Below are 25099 nucleotides of genomic sequence, written 5' to 3' on the forward strand. Positions count from 1 at the left end.
TATTGACAATGTTGTTTAAATATTAAACGTTAACTAAAATTTAATGTGGCTTGTTCTTTTAAACACTTTAAACAACTTAACATAAAATATATTATAAATGTGATCATTATAAAACTTACTGAGACTTCCCTGGTGGTCCAGTGGTAAAGAATCCGCCTTCCAATGCAGAAGACGTGGGTTTGATCCCTGGTTGGGGAACTAAGATTCCACTTGCCGCGGGGCAGCTAAGCCTGCATGCCACAACTACTGAGCTCGACCGCCTCAACTAGAGAGCCTGCGTGCCGCAGACTACAGAGCCCACGCTCCCTGGAGCCCGCACACCACAACTAGAGAGAAGCCCGCGTGCTGCAGCTAAGACCCAACGCAGCCAAATAAATAAATAAATAAAAACACCAAGATTTAAAAAAAAACAACAACAACTTATTACTATCTGGTTTGGAGTAAACTGCTGGCTAATTTCCAGTTATCTTGATTTTTTTGCAATTAATAGAAAACTAAGAAAGGGGGATTTTAATCAGCTACAGAAAAGTTATTGTCATATCTGCTATTTTTGTCTTTACCTTATGCTCCCTATGGGTGTTACTGAGAAGAAGGAAAGGGGTTACTACTATTCCTTTCCGCGTACAGAAACCCATTTTAGACCCTCTGGACGTTCCATTTGTAATGCTAAATTATTTTTACAAAATTAGTTTGATTTATGCAGTGTCGCAGTCTGGCTAACAGCATAGTCTTTAAGCTGACTGTTTAATCCTTTCAGCACAACTCTGACAGACTTAAAAATATCCTTGCTTTCTGGCAGTGCTAGAAAGTACCAGAACAGTATTGACTGTTTTCTTGCCCCAGGACATGGAGTCATCTCCCATTCAGTCCTGGTTCTTTTTAGTGGAGAGTAATAATAGAGATCAAAACCTGGGCTTATGAATGGTGGTGACCAGCAAAAGTACTGCTGTTGCTGTTACACTAATTTTAGTGACAGAGCTTTGTTTTCCTATTCATTGTAAGATATTACCTGCATACAAAAAACATATACGTAATGTATACCTAAGAAATACAAACAAAACAAACATCCGTACACTCATTACCCAGCTTAAGAAAGGAAGCATTATTAAACTTCAGAAATTCCCTGTGTATCCTTCTGTTTTGCATCCCCTTTCAATCCCAAAGAGGTAACTACCATCTTAATTTTTATTTTTGTCATTCTCTTACTTTTCTTTAGTTTTTTTTGTTACCATGTATGTACCCTGAAACATTTATTATTTAGTTTTGCTCATTTTTGAACTTGAAATATGTTGTCTTACAGTATGTATTCTTCTTTGACTGATTTTTTTTTCCGTTAACCTTACTTTGAGATCCACATTGATGTGGTAGCGTTAGTTCAGTCATATTCACTGCTTTGTTATATTCCATAGTATGCCACAATTTTTGCATTTTCCTCTATAGTTTCACATTTTTTGCTCTTGGAAAAATATTGCTGTGAACATTCCCATACACGTTACCTTATGCACGTGTGTAGGTGTTTCTCCAGGTCATTGTTTTGGGACATGTTTTTAACCATGACCCCATAGTAAGAAATATAATAAGGCAAAATGCACTATTTATGTGTAATGAGGTAAAAATATAACATTCCATTCACTTTCATTAAAATAAAATACTGGTTGTGACCCACTAAATTGATTCATGATCCATTGGGTTAAAACCAGCAGTTTGAGAACTGCCTGCCCTAAGAGTGAATTTGCTGGATCTAGAATATGTTTAAATGTTAACCTAAGAAGATTATGTCTTTGTTTTTCAAAGTGGTTGAACCCGTCTAGCAGCAAGTGAGAGTTCCTATTGCTCCAATCCTTGGCATTGGCAAACTTCGGAATTGCCAGTTTCATGAGTGTGAAATGGTATGTCCTGTAGCTTTAATTTGCATTTCCCCATTACTGATTGAATTATCTAGTGGGGAGACAATTTTGTTTACTATTAGAGTGCACTTTGATTTTCATCTAAATATAAAGTACGTCTTAACCGTTCTTGGATCTTGAGGTTTTTGAAAATCTGATGAAAGTTAAGGACCTACCTCCTAGAAAAATTACACATATACAATTATACGTAAATTTGACATACAATATCAGAGAGTTCTTGAACATTTTAGGACCTTTAGAGGAAGAGATAGCTGGTAAAAAGTTCCCAGGGACTCCCAGCAACACAGATAGCTGATTTCTCTGTTCCGTCTGAGTCATTTACTGTGCTGGGTTGAGGCTTCCCTCCTCCACACCAACGCCCCCACCTCCATCCTGAGGCTTTCTGGAGAAGTGTGATATGGCCTGCAGCTTTGCATTGGTGGCAGAATTTGTTGTTGTCTATCATGGGGTACCAGCATACGTAACACTGTGTGTATAGACAGTGTGTGCTAAAGATGAGTGACAGAGCAGAGGCTATAAATTCAACACAGCCCAAAAAATTGAAGCTGAAAGCAACCAATAAAAGACTCTAAGAATATCCAGAAGAGAGTGGGCGGGATACATGTTTTTTCTATATGAGATGATAGACTGAACCAATTTTATTTACATCTTAATAGGATAGTTCAGTAGCCTTGAGGCTTTGGTGACGCCTCGGTAACTGATAAGAGTTACATGGACCCCACTTATAGTTTAAGTTATTTGCATTATGACACAGTTAATAAGTGGATATAATTCTACATGTGTAAATTGATCTTCAGAGAAAAATGGTTTTGCTTTCCTTATCTTCCAGTACCATAGATATTTTTCTGCTTGATTTTCCCTGGGGCTTTTCTTACTCATTTAATGCAGGATTTAGAATTTATCCCACTACTTTGGCTCCAAGGAACTTTATTCACTCACTACCCAGCCAGGTGACTCAACACCCAGTCAGTGGTTAAGACTAATTAGATGCATTATTCTCTTCAGAGACACCTCCAGCTCTTCCCTGACTTCCATTCCAAAGTCCCCAAGTCTGTGAAATAAAGCTGTCTTGTAGTATAAGGACACTTGTGTTTACTTTCAGAAGGGACCTCCTTCCAGAAGACATTTTTTATTTGATTGGATAAGAGGTATGTGTGGGTAAGTCACAAAATGGCTATTCCAAGCTCTACTGGGAGACCAGCATCTGAAAAGGTATCAAGTACACAAGATTCAGCCAAATAGAAAACTAGTTGTCTCTCTGGCAGATCATTTTCAGCTTTCTTTGGAGTGTATCCATTAGCAATGCAAACGTGGGGTTTGATAGCACAATAAACAAAACATTGAAAACCTTAGATGGTACTTATGAAATTGACTCTAGTCAAGTAGACAGTGAAGCACATCCCTATTGGGCCAGAGGTAGTCATCCCTTTATTCTGAATTCAAAACCAGTTACTTTTAATGGTCCTGAGTATGTCTCCAAATTTGCTTAGGACTGTTATCCCTGGAGAAAAGATAGGAGAGTCTGATAGAAGGCAAGCCACTTGCCTTAGTACTAGGTGGAGGTGGTGATGGTCAGGGAAACTGCTAACAGGCTGCAAAGGCATGGAGTCTCAGGAAAGACTGGCTTCATGGTTTGGCAAATCCAAGGCATGAGATTTGGTGGTTTTGTTGTTTTGTCTTACTTTTTTGCTCTTTAAGATTAAGAGTCTTTGGGTGGGGGGGGGGTACTTCCCTGGTGGCATAGTGGTTAAGAATCCACCTGCCAGTGCAGGGGACACGGGTTCGAGCCCTGGTCCAGGAAGATCCCACATGCTGCGGAGCAACTAAGCCCGGGCGCCACAACTACTGAGCCTGCGCTCTAGAGTCCACAAGCCACAACTATGGAGCCCGAGTGCCACAAGTACTGAAGCCCACGCACATAGAGCCTGTGCTCCACAACAAAGAGAAGCCACCACAATGAGAAGACCGCGCACCACAATGAAGAGTAGCCTCCGCTCGCAGCAACTAGAGAAAACCCATGCGCAGCAACGAAGACCCAACTCAGCCAAAAATAAAAATAAAGAAATAAAGAAATAAAATTTTTCAAAAAGAGTCTTTCGGGAGAAAAATTAAATGCACGGACTAACTAAAACTTCAACACTTGATTCACTACACAGCATATCAGCCTCTGCAGAGCTTTGCTATTTTGGAGCCAGTGGTGTGAATGATTCCCTGTTAATAAGAATCTGGCTTTTTTTTTTTTTTCCCTATTGGAGAAAAAGAGCTTGTATGCATGTTACCCTACCTCGGCAGTTCTCAAGCTTTTTGTTCTCAGGACCTCTTAGCACTCTTCAAAATTATTGAGTGCTAGTGGGGGGCAGGGGATGAATTGGGAGATTGGAATTGACATATAAACACTGATGATACTATGTGTAAAATAGATAACTAATGAGAACCTACTGTATAGCATAGGGAACTCTACTCAATGCTGTGTGATGACCTAAATGGGAAGGAAATCCAAAAAAGAGGGGATATATGTATACGTATAGCTGATTCACTTTGCTGTGCAGTAGAAACTAACACAGCATTGTAAAGCAAAAAAAAAAAAATTTATTGAGTTGGTTATAACTGCCATTTATAGTATAAAAAGTTAAAACTGAGAACAATTTTAAATACTTATTAATTCATTTTCAAATAACAATGAACTCTGATACATGTTAACATAATATAAACAAGTAACTACATACTACTACTAAAAATTGTTTTTATTGTGGTAAAAGACATAATATATAACATACTATTTTAACCTTATTTAACTGTACAGTTAAGTGGCACTGAGTACATTCACATTGTTTGGCAACTCTAACCATCATCCATCTCCTGAATTTTTCACCTTCCTAAACTGAAACTCTGTCCCCGTTAAACACTAACTCCCCATTCCCCGTCCCCAGGGGGCACCTTCCAGCATACTTTCTGACTCTGAATTTGACTATTCTAGGTACCTTGTATAAGTGGAATCAAACAGTATTTGTCTGCACCTAATGTATATGGGAATGCGTTTTTAAGGTTAACTTAATATATGTCTTGCAAACAGATTGTACCTTCTTTTTTTTTTCCCCCTGTGCTATACAGTAGGCCCTCACCAACCGTCTACTTTGTGCACAGTAGTGTACGTACGTCAATCCCAATCTCCCAGTCCATCCCACCCACCCCCCTCCTTGGTGTTCATACGTTTGTTCTCTACGTCTCTGTCTCTGTTTCTGCTTTGCAAATAGGTTTGTCTGTACCATTTTTTTAAATTACACATATGTGTTAATATACGATATTTGTTTTTCTCTTTCTGACTTATTTTGCTCTGTATGACAGTCTCTCGGTTCATCCACGTCTCTGCAAATGGCACAGTTTCGTTCCTTTCTATTGCTGAGTAATATTCCATTGTATATATGTACCACATCTTCTTTATCCATTCCTCTGTTGATGGGCATTTAGGTTGCTTAGTAAGTAACTATATTTACCAAAAGATTAGAGTCATGGTGTGATTTTGTCTCTTTAATGTCTGGTTTACTAGAAGATAGCTGGATTCTCAGGTCTGCTGCTCCTTTCAGTCTTTTTTTTTTTTTTTGTCTGTGGTTGGTCTTTGTTGCTGCGCGCGGGCTTTCTCTAGTTGCGGCGAGTGGGGGCTACTCTTCGTTGCAGTGCGCTGGCTTCTCATTGCAGTGGCTTCTCTTGTTGCAGAGCACGGGCTCTAGGCGCACGGGCTTCAGTCGTTGTGGCACGTGGGCTCAGTAGTTGTGGCTCGCAGGCTCTAGAGCGCAGGCTCAGTAGTTGTGGCACATGGGCTTCATTGCTCCGTGGCATGTGGGATCTTCCCGGACCAGGGCTCAAACCCATGTCCCCTGCATTGGCAGGTGGATTCTAAACCACTGTCCCACCAGGGAAGCCCTGTTCAGTCTGTTTTAATATGTTATTTTGGTTGAATGATATGAAGAAAAGCCAGCCTCATACAGATACGTAGTTGGAAAAGGAAGGAGTATTTTAATAGCTGTTTAGATAATTTTGGATATCATTTTGTGGTACTACACCAAAATATGAATGATGGTAGTTTCTTTTCTGTAAGAAAGTTTATTACAACTATTTTTTGTTTTGTTATAGCAAAACTGAAGAGTCTAAATACCCATCAATATGTGACCAATGAAATATAGTATATGTACACAATAGAATATAATGCAGCTATTAAACACTGAGGTCAGTATGTACTTATGGGGAAAGCCTCTGAAGTACATAATTTAAAAAAATACAGGAGACTAGAAGTGGCAGTTTAGTGAGAGGTTAAGCCAGCAGGAGCCTAGCTTCTTGGCTTCAAAGTCCAGATCTGCTACTTCCTAGTTATGGAATACTGAGAAATGTCTTAACTTCTCTGTGCCTCTCCTACTATCCTTTGCTTTGAATGAACTCTCTAGCTGACCCTTATTTTTCTGAGATCTTTAACTCTAAATAATGGTCTCAATTCAGTAATTAAAATGTCCAGAACTCCCACATTCCCAGTACCTACAACAAAAGAAAGAGGGAGAGAAGGTTCTTTTGCCTTTGGTAACTAGGACATCATTGGTGACCTCCACCAGGTGGTTTCAGAGGAGGAGTAAGACAGAGCCCAAATGCAGTGGGAAAAGGAAGGAGTGAGGACTGTGGAAGGGGTGGAGCAAGTGAGGGCAGACTTTTGGAGCAGCTACAGAGGGAAAAGCTAAAATAGTGGAAAGAGGTGTATTTAAAGAAGTGAGGTTGCTGAGGAGGTGGGAAAAGATGGATGGAATTCTCAGCTCAGGGGCGTGCATTAGTTTTGGAATAGAAGCTATGAGAATACACACTTAGAACCTCCATGTAGGGAAAATGACCTGGAAGTTAAGAGGGTTCCTGCTTGATAGCTCCTATTTACTCCTTACAGGAAAGAGGAGATGATGTTAGGGACTCAAGAAGTGTGGTGGTGGTTGGGATGGTCTCTGGGAAATGAGAAAGGGGAGCTTGCTAGAGAGTCACTCCCTAGGATTTCTGAGCAGCTTTAAGAGCAAGCAGGTCTGAGTTTGGAAATTATAGGTTTGTGGGATCTGTGTAGCTCTGTGATTTTCCCTGGAAGCCTCAGAAGCAGGGTTGCAGGCATAGAGCATGCCTTCAGGGACATGCTGCAGGCTGTCTCAGAGGAACTCCAACACCAAAAGGGCCAAAGACAACATCAGCCTTTCCTCCTTATTTTGTTGCAGGCAAGCTTCATTAGGCAGCACAATCCATCAAATAAAGAGAATATTTTATATAACTCCCCTCTTGAAAAAGCAGCACCTTGATTTCCCTGTTTAAAAACATAATACTAAACATCGACTAGCTTAACAAAACACAGCCACTGTGGGTGGCTTTATGCATTAGCACCTAACTCATCAGCACACCGAATTCAAACACTTGAGTGTCTTTATTTAATACATGAAGTTCTCCAGTGGTAGTTTCTTATTTTTTTCCTAAGGTTGATTTGTTTTGTTTTTTTAATTTATTTTTTTGGCTGCGCTTGGTCTTCATTGCTGAGTGCAGGCTTTCTCTAGTTGCAGCGAGCAGGGGCTACTCTTCGTTGAGGTGCACGAGCTTCTCATTGCCATGGCTTCTCTTGTTGTGGAGCACAGGCTCTAGGCACACGGGCTTCAGTAGTTGCACCACGCGGGCTCTAGAGTGCGGGCTCAGTAGTTGTGGCGCACGGGCTTAGTTGCTCCGCAGCATGTGGGATCTTCCCAGACCAGGGCTGGAACCCGTGTCCCCTGCATTGGCAGGCAGACTCTTTTTTTTTTTTTTTTTTTTTAATTTATTTTCAGCCGCGTTGGGTCTTTGTTGCTGCGTGCAGGCTTTCTCTAGTTGCAGTGAGTGGGGGCTACTCTTCATTGCAGTGCACGGGATTCTCATTGCGGTGGCTTCTCTTGTTGCGGAGCACAGGCTCTAGGCGCGTGGGCTTCAGTAGTTGTGGCACGTGGGCTCAGTAGTTGTGGCTTGCAGGCTCTAGAGCACAGGCTCAGTAGTTGTGGCGCACGGGCTTAGTTGCTCCGTGGCACGTGGGATCTTCCCGGACCAGGGCTCGAACCCATGTCGCCTGCATTGGCAGGCAGATTCTTAACCACTGTGCCACGAGAGAAGTCCTGGCAGGTGGATTTTTAACCACTGGACCACCAGGGAAATCCCTCCAATGGTAGTATCTTAAAGTTTAGTTGCAATGTGGAATCTGAAAACTGATCAGATTTTGTACTATTACATTAAAATCTTTGGTCTTGCGTTTTGAATGAATTTTTTTTGTTTTTTTTTACCAATATGCATGATTTGTAACTCCATGCATTAGTTTTTTGGAAAATACTAGTTCACTGGGTTATACAGATCTAATGTTGACTAATTTCATTAACAAGTTACATTCATTAATATCACCACCAATCTCATCAGAAAGTCTTTAAGTACCGGGAAGCTGTCCAGCTCACGGTGGTAGATACAAGTTTTCCAGAATTTTAAAGCTCAAAATTATCATTGGCGACAAATACTGTCAGTTGTTCTCCTTCAAATGACAGACTTCTTTCATTTTTCAGAAATGAGAAAATGGCTGCCAAGTACCCAAGTATGAATAACCATAGTTTATCTGGGAAAGCAGATTTAGCTTGCAACTCAGTTGCACAAATGCTTTTCCTGGAGACCACCACTCTTGGCAGGAGAGTTTTATGCTTACTTCCCATTTCATAAAATAGAATATTAAAAAGATATCTAAGAATTAAGATTTAATAAATTAACCTCATTTTTAATAAAATTCTATGTATTTCATTACAAATACAATTATAAATATGGCATATAGAATATTTACTTCACTTAATTTTTATTTATTTATTTATTTTTGGCTGCATTGGGTCTTTGTACCTGCACATGGGCTTTCTCTAGTTGCAGCAAGCAGGGGCTACTCTTTGTTGCAGTGCGTGGGCTTCTCATTGCAGTGGCTTCTCTTGTTGCGGAACATGGGTTCTAGACACGTGAGCTTCAGTAGTTGCAGCACATGGGCTCAGTAGTTGTGGCACGTGGGCCCTAGAGCACACGGGCTTTAGTAGTTGTGGCGCAAGGGCTCTAGGGCGTGCAGACTTCAGTAGTTGTGGCACACAGGCTTAATTGCTTCGTGGATGTGGGATCTTCCTGGACCAGGGATCGAACCTGTGTCGCCTGCATTGGCAGGCAGATTCTTAACCACTGCACCACCAGGGAAGTCCTCACTTAATTTTTACTGCTTTGGGTTTTTTAATAAAAGCAAGGGTCTTATTTTAGAATAATTTTATAGTGAATAACCTGAATAGTTTATTTCAGACAAGTTGCTAAAATGATAGAGTTCTCATGTATTTTTCATCCAGCTTCCCCTAATTTTAACATCGTACATGACCATGGAACATTTGTCAAAATTAAGATATCAACAGTGGGACAGAACTCTTAACCAAACTCTAAACTTTATTCCAGTTTTCCCATGAGTGTCCTTTTGCTATTCCAGGATCCAATCCAGACTATCCCATTGCATTTAGGCAGCAGTTTTTTAAATAATACTTTCTCCTTTTCTCTACCACATTTAAGGAAATAAATAAACGTAAGATTTATGGAAGAGTTGCAGAGATAGAACAGAGAATACCATGTACCCTCCACCCAGCTTCCTCTAATGTGAACATCTTGCATAATGACAGTGCGTTTGTCCAAAACTAATAGACCAACAAGGCCGCCATGTTTTTATACCATCATGGGGACACCTCCCCTGTAGATATGTCTTAGATTTGGGGGGACCTCCACATCTGTGAGCTTCTCACTCTCATGACTTCAAGCTTGGAGTCAGGCAGACCAGGGCTTTGCACCCCACCCCAGCCATGTCCTGGAGTGTGACCGCCCTAATTTCAGCTTCCTCCTCCACAAATGGGCAAATGTAGTGCTCGTGGCAGACACTCAGCAAACTGCTGCTTTGTTCTTAAGTGAAACTGCCTTTTTTTTCTTTTTTCTTTTCCTTCCTTCCTTCTTTCCTTCCTTCCTTCCTTCCTTTTCTTCCTTTTCTTTCTTTTCGTTCTTCCTTCCTTCCTTTCTTTTTTTTATTCTTTTTTTTTGAATTTTATTTTATTTATTTTTTATACAGCAGGTTCTTATTAGTTATCTATTTTATACATATTAGTGTATATATGTCGGTCTCAATCTCCCAATTCATCCCACCACCACCACCCCCCCTCCCACCGCTTTCCCCCCTTGGTGTCCATACGATTGTTCTCTACATCTGTGTCTCAATTTCTGCCCTGCAAACTGGTTTATCTGTACCATTTTTCTAGGTTCCACATATATACGTTAATATACGATATTTGTTTTTCTTTTTCTGACTTACTTCACTCTGTATGACAGTCTCTAGATCCATCCATGTCTCTACAAATGACCCAATTTCGTTCCTTTTTATGGCTGAGTAATATTCCATTGTATATATGTACCACATCTTCTTTATCCATTCATCTGTCAATGGGCATTTAGGTTGCTTCCGTGACCTGGCTATTGTAAATAGTGCTGCAATGAACATTGTGGTACATGACTCTTTGAATTATGGTTTTCTCAGGTATATGCCCAGTAGTGGGATTGCTGGGTCGTATGGTAGTTCTGTTTTTAGTTTTTTAAGGAGCCTCCATACTGTTCTCCATAGTGGCTGTATCAATTTACATTCCCACCAACAGTGCAAGAGGGTTCCCTTTTCTGCACACCCTCTCCAGCATTTGTTGTTTGTAGATATTCTGATGATGCCCATTCTAACTGGTGTGAGGTGATACCTCATTGTAGTTTTGATTTGCATTTCTCTAATAATTAGTGATGTTCAGCTTTTCATGTGCTTCTTGGCCATCTGTATGTCTTCTTTGGAGAAATGTCTATTTAGGTGTTCTGCCCATTTTTGGATTGGGTTGTTTGTTTTTTTAATATTGAGTTGCATGAGCTGTTTATATATTTTGGAGATTAATCCTTTGTCCGTTGATTCATTTGCAAATATTTTCTCCCATTCTGAGGGTTGTCTTTTCGTCTTGTTTGTAGTTTCCTTTACTGTGCAAAAACTTTTAAGTTTCATTAGGTCCCATTTGTTTATTTTTGTTTTTATTTCCATTTCTCTAGGAGGTGGGTCAAAAAGATCTTGCTGTGACTTATGTCAAAGAGTGTTCTTCCTATGTTTTCCTCTAAGTTTTATAGTGTCCGGTCTTATATTTAAGGTCTCTAATCCATTTTGAGTTTATTTTTGTGTATGGTGTTAGGGAGTGTTCTAATTTCATTCTTTTACATGTAGCTGTCCAGTTTTCCCAGCACTACTTATTGAAAAAACTGTCTTTTCTCCATTGTATATCCTTGCCTCCTTTGTCATAGATTAGTTGACCATAGATGTGTGGGTTTATCTCTGGGTTTTCTATCCTGTTCCATTGATCTATATTTCTGTTTTTGTGCCAGTCCCATATTGTCTTGATTACTGTAGCTTTGTAGTATAGTCTGAAGTCTGGGAACCTGATTCCTCCAGCTCCGTTTTTTTCCCTCAAGACTGCTTTGGCTATTCGGGGTCTTTTGTGTCTCCATACAGATTTTAAGATTTTTTGTTCTGGTTCTGTAAAAAATGCCACTGGTAATTTGATAGGGATTACATTGAATCTGTAGATTGCTTTGGGTTGTATAGTCATCTTTAGAATATTGATTCTTCCAGTCCAAGAACATGTTATATCTCTCCATCTTTTTGTGTCATCTTTGATTTCTTTCATCAGTGTCATATAGTTTTCTGAGTACAGGTCTTTTACCTCCTTAGGTAGGTTTATTCCTGGGTATTTTATTCTTTTTGTTGCAATGGTGAATGGGATTGTTTCCTTAATTTCTCTTTCTTATCTTTTGTTGTTAGTGTGTAGGAATGCAAGAGATTTCTGTGCATTAATTTTGTATCCTGCAACTTTACCAAATTCATTGATTAGCTCTAGTAGTTTTCTGGTGACATTTTTAGGATTCTCTATGTATAGTATGTCCTCTGCAAACAGTGACAGTTCTACTTCTTTTCCAATTTGGATTCCTTTTATTTCTTTTTCTTCTCTGATTGCTGTGGCGAGGACTTCCAAAACTATGTTGAATAATAGTGGCGAGAGTGGACATCCTTGTCTTGTTCCTGATCTTAGAGGAAATGCTTTCAGTTTTTCGCCATTGAGAATGATGTTTGCTGTGGGTTTGTTGTATATGGCCTTTATTATGTTGAGGTAGGTTCCCTCTATTACCACTTTCTGGAGAGTTTTTATCATAAATGGGTGTTGAATTTTGTCAGAAGCTTTTTCTGCATCTATTGAGATGATCATATAGTTTTTCTTCTTCAATTTGTTAATATGGTGTATCATGTTGATTGATTTGTGTATATTGAAGAATCCTTGCATCCTTGGGATAAATCCCACTTGATCATGGTGTATGATCCTTTTAATGTGTTGTTGGATTCTGTTTGCCAGTATTTTGTTGAGGATTTTTGTATCTATATTCATCAGTGATATTAGTCCGTAATTTTCTTTTCTTTTCTTTTTTTTTTTTTCAATCAGTCATCAGTTTTATACACATCAGTGTATACATGTCAATCCCAATCGCCCAATTCAGCACACCACCATCCCCACCCCACCGCGGTTTTTTTTGTTGTATCTTTGTCTTGTTTTGGTATCAGGGTGATGGTGGCCTCATAGAATGAGTTTGGGAGTGTTCCTTCCTCTGCAATTTTTTGGAAGAGTTTGAGAAGGATGGGTGTTAGTGCTTCTCTAAATGTTTGATAGAATTCACCCGTGAAGCCATCTGGTCCTGGACTTTTGTTTGTTGGAAAATTTTTAATCACAGTTTCAATTTCATTACTTGTGATTGGTCTGTTCATATTTTCTCTTTCTTCGTGGTTCAGTCTTAGAAGGTTATACCTGTCTAAGAATTTGTCTGTTTCTTCCGGGTTGTCCATTTTATTGGCATAGAGTTGCTTGTAGTAGTCTCTTAGGATGCTTTGTATTTCTGCGGTGTCTGTTGTAATTTCTCCTTTTTCATTTCTAATTTTATTCATTTGAGTCCTCTCCCTCTTTTTCTTGATGAGTCTGGCTAAAGGTTTATCAATTTTGTTTATCTTCTCAAAGAACCAGCTTTTAGTTTTATTGATCTTTGCTATTATTTCCTTTATTCCTTTTTCATTTATTTCTGCTCTGATCTTTATGACTTCTTTCCTTCTGCTAACTTTGGGTTTTGTTTGTTCTTCTTTCTCTAGTTCCTTTAGGTGTAAGGTTAGATTGTTTATTTGAGATTTTTCTTGTTTCTTGAGGTAGGCTTGTATTGCTATAAACTTCCCTCTTAGAACTGCTTTTGCACATCCCACAGGTTTGGGATCGTCGTGTTTTCATTGTCATTTGTCTCTAGGTAGTTTTTGATTTCCTCTTTGATTTCTTCAGTGATCTCTTGGTTATTTAGTAACGTATTGTTTAGCCTCCATGTGTTTGCGTTTTTTTACGTTTTTTTCCCTTGTAATTGATTTCTAATCTCATAGCATTGTGGTCGGAAAAGATGCTTGATATGATTTCAATTTTCTTAAATTTACTGAGGCTTGATTTGTGACCCAAGATGTAATGTATCCTGGAGAATGTTCTGTGTGCAGTTGAGATAGTGTAATTTGCTGTTTTTGGATGGAATGTCCTATAAATATCAATTAAATGTATCTGGTCTGTTGTGTCATTTAAAGCTTGTGTTTCCTTATTAATTTTCTGTCTGGATGATCTGTCCATTGATGTAAGTGATGTGTTAAAGTCCCCCACTATTACTGTGTTACTGTCAATTTCTTCTTTTATAGCTGTTAGCAGTTGTCGTATATATTACTGAGGTGCTCCTGTGTTGGGTGCATATAAATTTAAAATTGTTATATCTTCTTCTTGGATTGATCCCTTGATCATTATGTAGTGTCTTTCCTCGTCTCTTGTAACATTGTTTATTTTAAAGTCTATTTTATCTGATATCAGTATTGCTACTCCAGCTTTCTTTTGATTTCCATTTGCATGGAATATCTTTTTCCATCCTGTCACTTTCAGTCTGTATGTGTCCCTAGGTCTGAAGTGGGTCTCTTGTAGACAGCATATAGATGGGTCTTGTTTTTGTATCCATTCAGCGAGCCTGTGTCTTTTGTTTGGAGCATTTAATCCATTCACGTTTAAGGTAATTATCGATATGTATGTTCCTATGACCATTTTCTTAATTGTTTTGGGTTTGTTTTTGTAGGTCCTTTTCTTCTCTTGTGTTTCCCACTTAGAGAAGTTCCTTTAGCATTTGTTGTAGAGCTGGTTTGGTGGTGGTGAATTCTCTTAGCTTTTGCTTGTCTGGTAAAGCTTTTGATTTCTCCATCGAATCTGAATGAGATCCTTGCTGGGTAGAATAATCTTGGTTGTAGGTTCTTCCCTTTTATCACTTTAAGTATATCATTCCACTCCCTTCTGGCTTGTAGAGTTTCTGCTGAGAAATCAGCTGTTAACCTTATGGGAGTTCCCTTGTATGTTATTTGTCGTTTTTCCCTTGCTGCTTTCAGTAATTTTTCTTTGTCTTTAATTTTTGCCAGTTTGATTACTGTGTGTCTCAGTGTGTTTCTCCTTGGGTTTATCCTGCATGGGCCTCTCTGTGCTTCCTGGACTTGGATGGCTATTTCCTTTCCCATGTAAAGGAAGTTTTCGACTATAATCTCTTCAAATATTTTCTCTGGTCCTTTCTCTCTCTCATCTCCTTCTGGGACCCCTATAATGCGAATGTTGTTGCGTTTAATGTTGTCCCAGAGGTCTCTTAGGCTGTCTTCATTTCTTTTCATTCTTTTTTCTTTATTCTGTTCCGCAGCAGTGAATTCCACCATTCTGTCTTCCAGGTCACTTATCCGTTCTTCTGCCTCAGTTATTCTGCTATTGATTCCTTCTAGTGTAGTTTTCATTTCAGTTATTGTATTGTTCATCTCTGTTTGTTTTTTCTTTAATTCTTCTAGGTCTTTGTTAAACATTTCTTGCATCTTCTCGATCTTTGCCTCCATTCTTATTCCGAGGTCCTGGATCATCTTCACTATCATTATTCTGAATTCTTTTTCTGGAAGGTTGCCTATCTCCACTTCATTTAGTTGTTTTTCTGGGGTTTTATCTTGTTCCTTCATCTGGTACATAGCCCTCTGCCTTTTCATCTTGTCTATCTTTCTGTGAATGTGGTTTTTGTTCCACAGGCTGCAGGATTGTAGTTCTTCTTGCTTCTGTTGTCTGCCCTCTGGTGGATGAGGCTATCTAAGAGGCTTGTGCAAGTTCCCTGATGGGAGGGACTGGTGGTGAGTAGAGTTGGCTGTTCCTCTGGTGGGCAGAGCTCAGTAAAAGTTTATCCACTTGTCTGCTGATGGGTGGGGCTGGGTTCCCTCCCTGTTGGCTCTTTGGTGGGGCCAATGGCGGACTCTGGGAGGGCTCACGCCAAGGAGTACTTCCCAGAACTTCTGCTGCCAGTGTCCTTGTCCCCACGGTGAGCTACAGCCACCCCCCATCTCTGCAGGAGACCCTCCAACGCTAGCAGGTAGGTCTGGTTCAGTCTCCTGTGGGGTCACTGCTCCTTTCCCTGGGTCCTGATACGCACACTACTTTGTGTGTGCCCTCCAAGAGTGGAGTCTGTTTCCCCCGGTCCTGTCGAAGTCCTGCAATCAAATCCCACTAGCCTTCTAAGTCTGATTCTCTAGGAATTCCTCCTCCCATTGCCTGACCCCCAGGTTGGGAAGCCTGACGTGGGGCTCAGAACCTTCACTCCAGTGGGTGGACTTCTGTGGTAAAAGTGTTCTCCAGTTTGTGAGTCACCCACCCAGTGGTCATGGGATTTGATTTTATTGTGATTGCACCCCCCCCCCCCGCCACCGTCTCATTGCAGCTTCTCCTTTGTCTTTGGATGTGGGGCATCTTTTTTGGTGAGTTCCAGTGTTTTCCTGTCGATGATTGTTCAGCAGTTAGTTGTGATTCCAGTGCTCTTGCAAGAGGGCGTGAGTACACCTCCTTCTACTCCACCATCTTGAACCAGTCAGTGTCAATATTCCCTTTCCAGTCAGTGTCAATATTCCCTTTCCTTCCTTCCTTCCTTCCTTCCATCCATCCATCCATCCATCCTTCCTGCCTCCCTCCCTCCCTCCCTTTCTTTCTCTCTTTCTCTTTCTTTCTTTCTCTCTCTCTCTCTTTCCCTTTTAACTGCCTGGCAGTGAAGAATATTTTTGGCAAAGTGTTATGCTAGGGATACAGAGAAGGAAGAAAAGGGTATCTGTCCTCAAAGGACTGAAATCCTAGTGGGGAAAGAGAAGTACCCCTACAACTAACTCTGTAACAAGTTATTCTTAGTTGTTAATCTGGAGCAGTCATCTCTAGCCCAGTTAAAGAGTGATTTGGCTTGTGTACACCCCTATCTGCTCTTTCGTCACAGGTCACCACAGTTCATAGCAGAGCTTCCTCATATTACTCCTCCATAGGACTGCCTCTTAAAGGCAATAGTTTACTATTTCTTTGTGGGCCAGTATGCCTTTCTCCAGCTCTAGTAGAAATTCTGCCACCCCTCAGGTAGTGGAAGCAGTAACGGCTTTATATTCTGTATTCCTTCAGCAAGCCTCAGGAGAGGGTGGTAATGATAGTTATCATTTGGTGAACCCCCACCATGGCTGCTTCATGTATATCGTCTCTAATCCTAGGGAATTGTTTTATTTTACAGATAAAGAAACAGGTTTAGATAGGTTTGTTCATTTGCCCAAAGTAATAAGAGGCAGAAACCAGATTCCCACCCAGGTTTGTCTGAGTCCAAGGTCTGAGCTCCTTCCACTCTATCATGATGCTTTTCCAAGGAGATGGAAGCGAAGAAGGAAAAGATAAACAAGGGTGGCAAATAGGTTTCCTGACACCTAATAATACTAATCTGGTTATCATATTGCCATGAAGCTCTGTGGAGATTCAGAAGGAAAGAAGGAAAGAAGTGATTGTTTACTGATGTCTGCTGTGGTTGCGGGAGGAGGGACCATGGACATGTTGTGAGGTGCTTGCTGTTCCCACTATAGGCAGTAATTTTCCCTTCGTATATTTGCTCTGGCAGTTTTCTAAATGAAAGCTTTCATTCTGTCTGGACTTTAAATATTGTTTGAGAAACAGGAATTACATGAAGGCTGAGATCCACATTTAACTCTTCTTATACAGTTGGCTCTCAGTATCCACAGGTTTGAAAATATGCAGAAAAAAAGATTCCAGAAAGTTCCAATAAACAAAAGTTGAATTTGCTTAGGGCCAGCAACTATTTACATAGCATTTACATTGTATTAGGTATTAAGTAATCTAGAGATGATTTAAAGTATTCAGGAGGATGTGTATAGGTTGTATACATATACTCTGCCATTTTATATAAGGGACTTGATCATCCACAGATTTTGGTATCCAAAGAAGGTCCTGGAACCATTCCCCCTTATACTGAAGGACAACTGTATATTTAAATAGTTAACCTTTTATATTACTTAGAGTAAAAAAAAAAAATTTTTTTTATAATATTGGTATTAGGTAAATACCTGTTTCATTGGAGACATGATTGGTATAATTAAGATTCTTTAGAGTGGGTTTTTATGGTAGTTTCTGTGGAAATTCTTCTTTTAGACGTAAAAATTAGTTATAGTAGAGGGTATAAGCATTCTACTTCAATTACAAATAGTCTCTTCTGTTCCCAGAAAGAGGCATAGGACAGAGATCCAGTAAAATGATAAAAATCTTTAAAACTGAAAAAAGAAAGAAAGAAAGGTTTAAGAACTTTGTTGGTAAGGAATTTTTAAATTATTATCTCTCTAATAGCATGGTCCATTTTTTTTCTTTTTTTAGCTCAGCTTCAATAATTAACCATTAGTACCCAGTCTTACTTCGTCTGTACCCCTGTCTAGGCTCATCATATTATTTTGAAGTATATCTCAGATATATGAGTTTACTCAAAAATATTATTATATATATCTCTAAAAGAAAAATAAAAATATTTACCAATAAATATTTCAATATGTTTCTCTTCTTTTTAAACAGAATCATAATACCATGTCACACCTGAAAAAAGTAAGTGTTTTCATAATATTACCAAATATTCAATCGTTTAAATATCCAATTTGTCTCATATGTTTTAGTTTGTTTGAATCAGGATTCAGTAAGATTCAGGCATGATAATTGGCTAATATATCTCTTAGTCCCTTTTAGTTTATCTTATTTTTTAAATAAATTTATTTGTTTTTAATTTGTGGCTGCGTTGGGTCTTCGTTGCTGTGTGCAGGCTTTCTCTAGTTGCGGCAAGCGGGGGCTGCTTTTTGTTACGGTGCACGGGCTTCTCATTGTGGTGGCTTCTCTTGTTGCGGGGCACAGGCTCTAGGCGTGCGGGCTTCAGTAGTTGTGGCACATGGGCTCAGTAGTTGCGGCATGTGGGCTGTAGAGCACAGACTCAGTAGTTGTGGCGCACAGGCTTAGTGGCTCCGCGGCATGTGGGATCTTCCCAGACCAGGGCTCAAACCCATGTCCCCTGCATTGGCAGGCGGATTCTTAACCACTGCGCTTCTTAGTCCCTTTTAATCTTTAGGTCTCCATTCCATCTATTTTTCTGATGTTTTTGTTGAAGAAACTAGTTTGTCCTGTAGAGTTTCCCACATCCTGTTTTATATTCAAGACTGTATCAGAGTGATGTTGTATTAGGAGACACATAATGTCTGGTTTTCTCTTTTTATGGTGTTATGATCCTAGATCCTAGATCCATTCACGATTGCAAACTGGAAACTGTTTTAGTCCATTCAGGCTGCTGTGACAGATTACTATACACTGGGTGGCTTATAAACATTTCTGGAGGCTGGGAATCCTAAGACGAAGACTCGGGCAGGTTCAGTATCTGGTGAGAACCCGCTTCCTGGCTCATGGACAGATGTCTTCTCACTGTCCTCTCACGGTGGAAGAGGTAAGGGAGTTCCCTAGGGCCTCTTTTTTTAAGTATACTAATAATCCCACTCGTGAGGGCTTCACCCTCATGACCTAATCATCTCCCAAAAGCCCCACTTCCAAATACCAACACACTGGGATTGTTTCAGTGTGCATTGGAGAGAGCAGGGAGACAAAGTCAACCTATAGCAGTGACAGTGTCATTCTCTCTTCATTTATTAGCTGTAATACTCATATACATATCAACTCTTCCTCATCTGTTTGGTCCCAATTCATATAGGAAAGACAGGATAAATGCTTGTTTCTTTTTTATGTACCCATTTTCAGTATGAGTTGATTCACTAACATCCTCCAGTTAAATACAAATTAGTATTTTTTATTATGAACTCATGAATTTAAACATTTGATATTATTTCAAATCAATCAAGGGTATTGCAGTCATTACCCTTATTGATTCCCAAATTGTTTCATCTGGTCAGTGAGTACTTCTTCAAGTAAGGTCACAAGTCCTTTTGACAGTAACCCTAATACTCTTTGATAGCTTCCGGGTTATCTGGTATGACAAAATATCCCAGGCTCATTTTGTACATTTGCCCCAGACCTGGTGTAAGTTATCTAACCTAGGACCCCTGTTGCCTTTTAGTGGGAAGCATTATTTCAAGACACTAGGGATAAGGAATGTTAGCTGCTAGTGTTACAAAACAAAACTCAACAGAGTAAATTTGAAGATCTTAATGACTTTATTAAGCAATTCATGAATCGAGCAGCATCCCATCTACCAAATATTGATAGAAAGGTGCTCCTTACAAAATGGAAAGTTTTTGTAGGCAGAAAGAGGGTGGAACAAGGAAACTTAAAAAGTGGATTATTTCAGGTAAGCTACCTTCCTTTAGGGGAAGGCAGGGCATTTTAGGTAGATTACCTCTCTAGTGCTGACTAAGAAATTTCAGACTGGTTGGTTTATAATTCCACTCCTGGGAGAGATGAAACTGCAGTTAGGTTAGTAGTATTAAGTTTTTGTGGGGCTTAGCATAAGTGACTCCATTTTGGGCCTGTTGTTTCTTTTTAGCACTAGTGAGTTGGTTGTTGTCCCAAGGACTTTTCAGTACACAAAGAGTTTTGTTTTGTTTTATTTTTATTTCCTTTCTCTAAAAGCAGTACTGCTCCTTCTGAAAGAAATTTAGGACTCTCGGGTTATCTTAAATCTGAAACTTTTATCATCCTAAACTGAGAACAAACAGCAGGATTGATAGAATATCACACAAATACCCATTTGCTTTATTTCACAATATACACATAATAGTCTCAGTACCACCACCAAGTGGGATTAGTACAAATAGTTTGTTACGTTTTTTGTTTTGTTTTTGCAGTTTTTTTTGTCCTTAGGGTATATTTCACTAGAAATGTATAGCTAAATTACTGTGATCTAAAGTCACCTGGAATAGTATTTCTTTTTGTGATGCTACCAACTAGATACATATTAAGTTCATTTGTTTTATTTCATTTTTAATTTTTAGAGATTGCTTTTGTTTCTACTTAAATTTTATTTTGTACTTAATGCAAAATCTATAAAAGCAAATTTTCAAATAAGTTCAATTTCTGTCTCTATTCCCTCTACCTATTCTCTCTTTATACTATAATCTTTTTTTAATGATTTATCTTTCCATTGACAAAAAAAGATACATTTATTTCTTTTTACTTAGATTAACAGTAGTATCCTATATACAGTTTTCTCTGCCTTGCGTTTTTACTTAATACATTCTGGAGGTCACTTGATAGTAGTACTTAGAGAGTTTCCTCTTTCATTTTTTCCAGATGCAAGGTATTTCATTGTATGAATGTACCAGAGTTTATTCAGTTAATTTTGTTCATTAAACATTTGGGTTGTTTCTAGTCTTCTGGGTTTTTTGCTTGTTTGTTGTAATCTTTTTATTTGGCTTCATTGGGTCTCAGTTGGGGCGCACGGGCTTCTCTGTAGTTGTGACGAGAAGGTTCTAGAACGTGCAGGCTTAGTTGCCCCGTGGCATGTGGAATCCTAGTTCCCCGACCAAGGATTGAACACACGTCCCCTGCACTGGAAGGCGGACTCTTAACCACTGGACCACCGGGGAAGTCCCTCTAGTCTTCTGTTATTATAAAAGAGTCCCACAATGAATAGTTTTATGCATATGTGTTTTCGTGGTTTCTGGCAAGGATTTCTACATGATTTAAGGCTATCCTTGCTTAAGTTGCGTCCATTTAAATGTCTGCAATAATTTTAAAATAACATTTAATTAAAAACTTGCAGTGCATAATTATTCATTGGGGACATGGAAATCAAACCACAGTGAAGGGGCTTCCCTGGTGGTGCAGTGGTTGAGAATCTGCCTGCCAATGCAGGGGACACGGGTTCGAGCCCTGGTCTGGGAAGATCCCACATGCCGCGGAGCAACTAGGCCCGTGAGCCACAACTACTGAGCCTGCGCGTCTGGAGCCTGTGCTCCGCAACAAGAGAGGCCGCGATAGTGAGAGGCCCACGCACCGCGATGAAGAGTGGCCCCCGCTTGCCACAACTAGAGGAAGCCCTCGCACAGAAACGAAGACCCAACACAGCCAAAAAATAATAAATTAATTAATTAATTAATTTTTTAAAAAATGCATTGGTTCCAAGAGACAAAAGTTTCTAATTTGAAATCAGTAAATGTTAATTAAATGCCTGGAAAATGTCAATGGTTACCTACAGTTCAACACTACTGTCATATAAATGGCTAATAAATAAGTAGTTATATTAAAAAAAAAAAAAAAAACCACAGTGAAATACCACTTCACACCTGTTAAGATGGCTATAATCAAAAAGATGGAAATAGGGGCTTCCCTGGTGGCGCAGTGGTTGAGAATCTGCCTGCCAATGCAGGGGACACGGGTTCGAGCCCTGGTCTGGGAAGATCCCACATGCCGCGGAGCAACTGGGCCCGTGAGCCACAACTGCTGAGCCTGCGCGTCTGGAGCTTGTGCTCCGCAACAAGAGAGGCCGCGACAGTAAGAGGCCCGCGCACCGCGATGAAGAGTGGCCCCCGCCCGCCGCAACAATAGAAAGCCCTCGCACAGAGACGAAGACCCAACACAGCCAAAAATAAATAAATAAATTAATTAATTTTAAAAAAAAGATGGAAATAAATGTTGGTGAGGGTGTGGAGAAATTGAAACCCTTGTATGTTACTGGTGGGATACAGCATGCTATAACTGCTTTGGAAGAGATTTCGACAGTTCCTCAAAAAGTTAAACATAGACTTACCATTTAAACCTACAGTTCTGTTCCTAAGTATATACTCAAGAAAGCTGAAAACAATATGTCCACACAAAAACGTACACAAATGTTCATAGCAGCATTATCATGGTACCCAAAAAGTGGAAACAACCCAATGTCCATCAACTGATGAACAGATAAACAAAACGTACATCCATTCTGGGGTGTTTTCCAACACCAACCAATACTGTGATTCTCCAGAGACCACCTAAGTGTTCATCAATTCAGTTCAGTTCTGACACTGCCCAGAGTTAATGTACACCTCACAGCATAAGGGCTCAGTCCCATAAGAATACCCCCCCACTTGAGACACCAAGTGCAAAACCCGGGTTATCCATGCTTCTGACTAAATAATTATAAATTAGGGACTTCCCTGGTGGCACAGTGGTTAAGAATCCGTCTGCCAGTGCAGGGGACATGGGTTCGAGCCCTGGTCCGGAAAGATCCCACATGCCGCGGAGCAACTAAGCCCATGCGCCACTACTACTGAGCCTGCGCTCTAGAGCCCGCGAGCCACAACTACTGAAGCCCGAGCGCCTAGAGCCTGTGCTCTGCAGCAAGAGAAGCCACCGCTGTGAGAAGCTCGCGCACCACAACGAAGAGTAGCCCTCACTCGCCGCAACTAGAGAAAGCCCGTGCGCAGCAACGAAGACCCGACTCAGCCAAAAATAAATAAATAAATTTATTTTTTAAAAAAGAAGATTAAATTATAAATCGGGTTACATGACCCCCTCCTAAAGTTCAGTAATTGGCTAGGATGGCTCACAGAACACAGGAAAGCATTTTACTTATGTTGACCAGTTTATTATAAAGAGTACAACTCAGCAACAGCCAAATGGAAGAGATGCATAGGGTAAGGTATTGGGAGCACTCGCCCAACACCTCAGTGTGTTTACTAACCCAGAAGCTCATCACATTTTGCTCTTTAGAGGTTTTTGTAGAGCTTAATCTCTGTCCCTCCTCCCCTTCCCAGAGGTCGATGGCCTGTAACCATTTGGTCTTTCTTGTGACCAGCTCTGTCCTGAAGCTGTCTATGGGCACTATCCTAAGTCACCTCATTTAGCATAAACTCCAGCATGATCATGAGGAGCTCTTGCTATGAATACAAAAGATGCTGTTAGCACTCAGGAAATTCCAAGGGTTTTGGGAGCTGTGTTCCAGGAAACTAGGGCCAAATACATTTCTTATTATATATTGTATCTATACAGTGGAATATTAATCACTTGTGAAAAACATTAAAGGAGTGAAGTACACTCAACAAACTAAGAATAGAAGGGAACTTCCTCAACCCAATAAAAGGGCATCTATGAAAAACCAAACCACAGCTAACATCATACTTAATCATGAAAGACTGGCTGTTTTCCCCCTAAGATAGGAAGAAGTCAAGGATGTCCCCTCATGCTATTTCTATTTGGCATTGTGCTGGAGGTTCTAGCCAGGGCACTTCAATAAGAAAATGAAGTAAGAGGCATCCAGATTGGAAAGAAAGAAGTTAAATCTCTCTTCACAAATGACATGATCTTTTATATAGAAAATCCTCATTAATCATCTAAAAACTATGAGAAGTAGTAGACAGATTCATCAAGGTTGCAGGATACAAATCAGTATACTACAAAAATCAATTGTATTTCAATAAATTAGCAATGGACAATCCAGAAACAAAATGAAGAAGACAATTCTACTTACAAAAGCATCTAAAAGAGTAAAATACTTAGGAGTAAATTTAACAAAAGATGTTTAAGACTTGTACACTGAAATCTATAAAATATTATTGAAAGAAATTAAAGATCTAAATAAATGGAAAGACATCCATTTTCATTGATTGGGAAGCTTCACATTGTTAAGGTGGCTGTACTCCCAAAATTGATCTACAGATTCAGTGCAACTCCTATCAGAATCCCAGCTGGCTTCTTTATAGAAATTGATAAGCTGATTCTAAAAACCATATGGAAACATAAGGGACCCACAATAGCCAAAACAGTTTTGAAAAAGAACAACAAAGTTTAAGGACTCACATTTCCCAACTTCAAAACTTAGTACAGGGACTTCCCTGGTGGTCCAGTGGTTAAGAATCCTCCTTCCAATGCGGGGTACATGGGTTTGATCCCTGGTCAGGGAACTAGGATCCCGCATGCCACGGGGCAACTCAGCCTGCGTGCTGCAACTACTGAGCCCGCGTGCTCTGGGGCCTGTGCGCCGCAACTACTGAGCCTGTGTGCACTGGAGCTCGTGTGCCGCAACTACTGAGCCTGCGCACTCTAGAGCCCAAGTGCCACAACTAGAGAGAAGCCCACATGCTGCAACAAAAGATTCCGCATGCTGCAGTGAAGATCCTGTGTGCCGCAACTAAGACCCGACACAGCCAAATAAATAAATACATAAATAAATTTTTTAAAAAACTTACTACAAAGCTACAATAGTCAAGACAGTGTGGTACTGGCATAAGGACAGATGTATAGATCAGTGGAATTGAATTGAGAGTTCAGAAATACACCCTCACATTTATAGTCAGTTGATTTTTAGCCAGAATGCCAAGACAGCTACATGGGGAAGGTGTAATCACTTCGACAGATGTTACTGGGACAACTGGATATCTCTTGTCCACACAAGTACATATTCATAGCAGCCAAAGGGTGGAAACAACCCAAATGTCTATTAACTGATGAATGGATAAATAAAGTGTGTAAAACCCATACAATGGAATATTATTTGGCCTTGAAAATGAGTACAGTACTGATTTGGGCTACAGCGTAGATGAACCTTGAAAACTTTGTGCTAAATGAAAGAAGCCAAACACAAAAGGCCACATATTGTATGGTTCTACTTATATGAAATGTCCAGAATAAGCAGTTATAGAAACAGAAAGTAGGTTAAAGGTTGTCAGCGGCTGGACAGGATATGAAGGGCGGGTGACTGCTAATGGGTACAGGGTT

The 25099-nt window shown here is 39.9% G+C and overlaps 1 protein-coding gene across 1 annotated transcript in view; it reads left to right on the forward strand.

Annotated features, from left to right (window-relative positions):
• CFDP1 (craniofacial development protein 1) overlaps positions 1-25099 on the forward strand; it is a 136759-nt gene that overhangs the window by 65254 nt on the left and 46406 nt on the right. The window lies entirely within an intron of this gene.

The sequence above is a fragment of the Eubalaena glacialis genome, chromosome 18, assembly GCF_028564815.1.
Source record: "Eubalaena glacialis isolate mEubGla1 chromosome 18, mEubGla1.1.hap2.+ XY, whole genome shotgun sequence".
Lineage (NCBI taxonomy): Eukaryota > Metazoa > Chordata > Mammalia > Artiodactyla > Balaenidae > Eubalaena > Eubalaena glacialis.